This window comes from Zingiber officinale, chromosome 7B (genome assembly GCF_018446385.1).
Source record: "Zingiber officinale cultivar Zhangliang chromosome 7B, Zo_v1.1, whole genome shotgun sequence".
NCBI lineage: Eukaryota > Viridiplantae > Streptophyta > Magnoliopsida > Zingiberales > Zingiberaceae > Zingiber > Zingiber officinale.
Genome location: NC_055999.1, coordinates 15,472,588 through 15,477,140, shown reverse-complemented (window position 1 = coordinate 15,477,140; position 4,553 = coordinate 15,472,588). Strand labels below are relative to the sequence as shown.

Below are 4,553 nucleotides of genomic sequence, written 5' to 3'. Positions count from 1 at the left end.
ATGCACTTTTGTGTTTGGATCTGTGGATGCAATTCAACCTTCTGCAACAACTAATTCATCAGTAGACCAATGAAGCAGCTTACATTTAGTATTAACACAGATATATCCACGACTCACATTTCTCAAATTTGACTGTAAATAAACAATACAAAATTATTAATTCAACCATATATATTTTTGTAACAATTTTGTGATTCAGAAATACATAATTTTATGATAATCACCTGAAAAACATGACCAAAATCACCACTTTTTTTTGCACCGATATTGATATCTCTATTGCTACCAATTTCATTCCCAATACCGCTACAAATGTCACCACTAGCAATCTAATTTTACAACCAAATCATGTCAAGCAATGTCATCATGATAATTTAAAAGCATTTAAGTGTAAATATCAAACTTATTATATATATATTGTTTACTTACTAACATGTTCTGGATGATTTTGTTGTCTCATACTTTGTAAAAACATAGACCTCATTTCTTGCATTTCTAGTTGATTTTGTTGCCTCATTTCTTACATTTGTTGTTGAACATTTTGTACTATAGTTTGAAGTTGTTGAACCGTTCTATTTTGTTGCACAGAAGCTCCAACTTTCGATGGTGTTACTCCAAAGCCCATTCCGCGCACTCTACCCCGAGCTTCTTTGCCAAACACAATGCTAATTGTATCATCAACAATATTAGTTGTGTTTTGAGATTCAGGTGGACATTCTAATATTTTTTCTGTAACAAAAAAACTTTCAATATATTATCATTAATATAATAGATGACTATACTGAACATCAACAAATAATACATGTAAATGAAATCAACATATAATAAAGAAATCAACTCATGTGAAAATTCTGCAGTAGAATACAGAAATGCACAGCATATGTCCTTTTTAGATTGTGCTGGTTCAGATGGTGGCTGAACTTCAGTAGGACCAGCAGATTCAGAAACCTTGTAATCTTTAAATTTCTCAATATCTCCCCCTCTTCCTCCACAGTTATAGCAATGGTTTGATGGCAGATTATTCAAAATTCATAACAAATAAAAGTAATATCTTGTACAAAATAAAATATAATAAGAATCAGAGAATATTTATAATGCAAATTGTGAAGGTACTCAAGCCACTTGAATGAGATGGCAATAATACTTCATGCACCTCATATATTCAAACAGCACATCCTCATTACAGTTTACAGGCAGTTCACCAAAAATCTATTTAAACTGAACCAATCAATATAGCTTAAAGGGATCAGCCGAACATAATTCATAATATAGTGAAGGTTTTTCTAACTAAGCAAGTTATGCAGGAGTTTTTATTTTATTCAAAAACTTCATTATCATCTGAAAAAAAAATTTAAGAACTCAATCAACATCAATAATGAAAGATGTTTAAACTCCTAGTGGCTGTGGAAAGCAAATAATATAAAAAAAGATTCAGGAATTTGGTAAATTGATGATATTTGAGAACTATCAATTAGAGGACAATGCACTTTTCCTGCATGATCCAATTGTGATGCAACAGGTATATGGCAAAGCAACTTCACCTAGAGATCTAATATGCTTCTTGTGATTTTGATCCAATCTAGCTAACCTCTCCAATGATCCAATCAAGTAAATGAACTTGAGCAAACAGGCATGGACAATATGAAATTAGTTATTACTGGTTTAACAATATTCAAGTTGCAACAATGACACATGCAGACTTTGGTGAATCATGAGATCACACGCTCAAAAACAAAAAAGTGATCTCTAAATGAATTATTAGTAAGAGTATTCAACATATCCACATCATATCCTGATATCCACAATGTTTATTAAGATTCAGTACAAAAATAACAATAAAGACATCCATCACAGGCCCAAGGGTTTCTTAATTCAACAAAACCAACAACATATAAGTGCTGAAAGTAGTAACAGGAACAAGTATCACAAAATCAAGACAAAAGATGAATAGGAAATTTCCCTCCAAAGCTAATGAAAATTAAATCCTCATGAACTAAAAGGAAGAGCATGAGACTGGTATTGGGTGGGTAAAAGATGAATGCATATGTAATTACCTCACCAACTTTTATCTCTTTGGACCCATCTCCATGTATTATCTTGGCAAGATGTCCTTCTTCCATGCACTCCATTTCCACTGTAGCCTTGTCAGTTTCCAGCAAATATGGAACCCTCGCTTGAAATTACTTTAGCAATACTAGAAAATATAGTCATGATGCAAAGCAGAGTGGACTCCAAGCAGCAAAATCTTTGATGACTCCAAATTCAGATTTTAATATGCTTGAATGTAATTTGAAGGCAAGTGCACAAGTTGCTGAAGTGTCCTACCAGAAATTAATAATCATTGACCATAATCTAATATAAAACTAATTACATCTGACGTGAAAAATATAAAGAAGATGTTCATTATATAACTTAGATGACCACAATCTAATATAAAACTAATTAATTACATCTGATGTGAAAAATATAAAGATGTTCACTATATAACTTAGAATTGAGAAGTGGTCACCGTTATATATGTATCCTTTTGCCTATAAATATACCACAAGCCATACAACTCCATTCGCGTTTCCTATAAGCAGAATCAGAATCAGAAGCAGAAGCAAAAGCAGAGCATGGCGTAGCGGCTTGCAAAAATCATTTCTAAAATGAGATTGTTGGTGCGGGTAGCACTAACGGTCTAACCTAGGTTTTGATGAATGACAAATAGGTTAAGTTAGTTTTGTTGTTGTCTGACACTTTGATCAAGTGTACAGGAGAAGTCCAGACAGGTCGACGGGCTGACCGGATGTCTGGCACGAAGTCCAGCTAGGTCGACGGGCTGACCGGAGATTGTTGGTGCGGGTAGCACTAACGGTCTAACCTCACTTACCTGCCAGACGTCCGGTCAGCCCGTCGACCCGTCTGGACTTCTCGCCAAGCGTCCGGTCAGCCCGTCGACCCGCTTGGACTTCTCGCCAAGCGTCCGGTCAGCCCGTCGACCCGCTTGGACTTCTCGCCAGCTATCCGGTCAGCCCGTCGACCTAGCTGGACTTCGTGCCAGACATCCGGTCAGCCCGTCGACCTGTCTGGACTTCTCCTGTACACTTGATCAAAGTGTCAGACAACAACAAAACTAACTTAACCTATTTGTCATTCATCAAAACCTAGGTTAGACCGTTAGTGCTACCCGCACCAACAATCTCCCCCTTTTTGACGGAATGACAACTTGGTTAAGTTAGTGAAAGAATGCAAAAAACAGGTACATCGGTTTTAAAGTTAGTTTTAGTGTTTTCAATTTGGTTTATCTAACTTAACCGCCTAACCCTCCCCCTTTGGCATTCATCAAAAAATAAGGGTAAACAATCATAGTGTCGAGTTACTGTAAAAAAATAGTCACAGCTAATCTTGAAAAAAATCTGAGTTTGGTACAATTTTTAAATCCAAGGAAAAAATCAAGTTGACTTGGGGGAGACAAGTTGAATTTTGAAAAGTATAAATTTAAAGTTAATCAAGTTTAACTTTTCAAGCGTGTAAAAATTTTCAAATCAGGTTTTTCAAATTTACTTTTCATGTTTAAGTAACATTTTACTTTTCAAAAAGGTAAATTTTCAACTTCGATTTTTCAAAACAAAGCAAAAATTAAACAAGTAAGAATAATTTTTCAAGAAGTAAAATTTTTGCCAAAATAAACTTTTAAGGCTAATTTGATAAAAGCTAAGTTTGGAAAGTTGAATTTTCAAGCATATGTTACAAAACTGAATAAGTTTAAATTTGCAATATTCAACTTTTAAAATCAGGTTTAAAAATTAGGTGGGATTAAACTTAGTTAAATTTAACTTTTTGAAAACTGGTGTTTTAAAAATAAGTTAGTTTTAAAAAAACATTTTTTAAACATACAAAGTTAATTTCTCCCCCTGAACTTGATACTTAAATTTAACCAGCTATCTAACCAATTAGGTACTAACTAACTATCAGAAGATAGTAGCTTTCACTTGGTTAGTCAGATTAAGTTGATTATAAGTAGTCAATATTTGACTTGACTGATGAACTTTAATCTGATTAATATCTGAGTTGTATTTAACGTCCAGACTTATGCTGATGCACTGAAATAAGCATCTTAAGTCCAGACAGTTGGCCTATGCATCTCACCCCTTTCTATGTTTGTCAAACACAAGCAAGGTAAGCCTAAGGTGTTGGTGAGATGCTCAAAAATTAGTCCTATGGGTACATGCTTTCTAGGGATTCAAAACTAATCTAAGGCCAAAGCTGTTTTTGAAAATCTAAAAATGGAAAGTTTTGAAAACATACAGTTTTAACTTATAAGTTGAAAAAACATTATTTTAAAAATAGTTTTTTTTTTAAAAAAAAAATCCTAGTCTATTAGGCACATCCCTAATTTTCGCCGTAAGTTGCTAAATTCACTTTCAGGGAGTGGTTTTGTAAAAATGTCAGCTAAATTTGATTTGGACTCAATGTATTTGAGTTCAATATCACCTTTAGTAACATGATCCCTGATGAAGTGGTGCCTAATTTCAATATGTTTGGTTCTTGAATGATGCACAGGATTCTTG

General features: G+C 33.9%; 1 long non-coding RNA gene across 1 annotated transcript; it reads right to left on the bottom strand.

Annotated features, from left to right (window-relative positions):
- Nucleotides 1-454: 454 nt before the first annotated feature.
- On the bottom strand, nucleotides 455-2,341 carry LOC122003596. Its single transcript, XR_006118001.1, has 2 exons — nucleotides 2,055-2,341; nucleotides 455-729 (listed from the first exon to the last, which is right to left on the bottom strand). It is a non-coding gene; the product is annotated as an uncharacterized LOC122003596 (long non-coding RNA).
- Nucleotides 2,342-4,553: the final 2,212 nt, after the last annotated feature.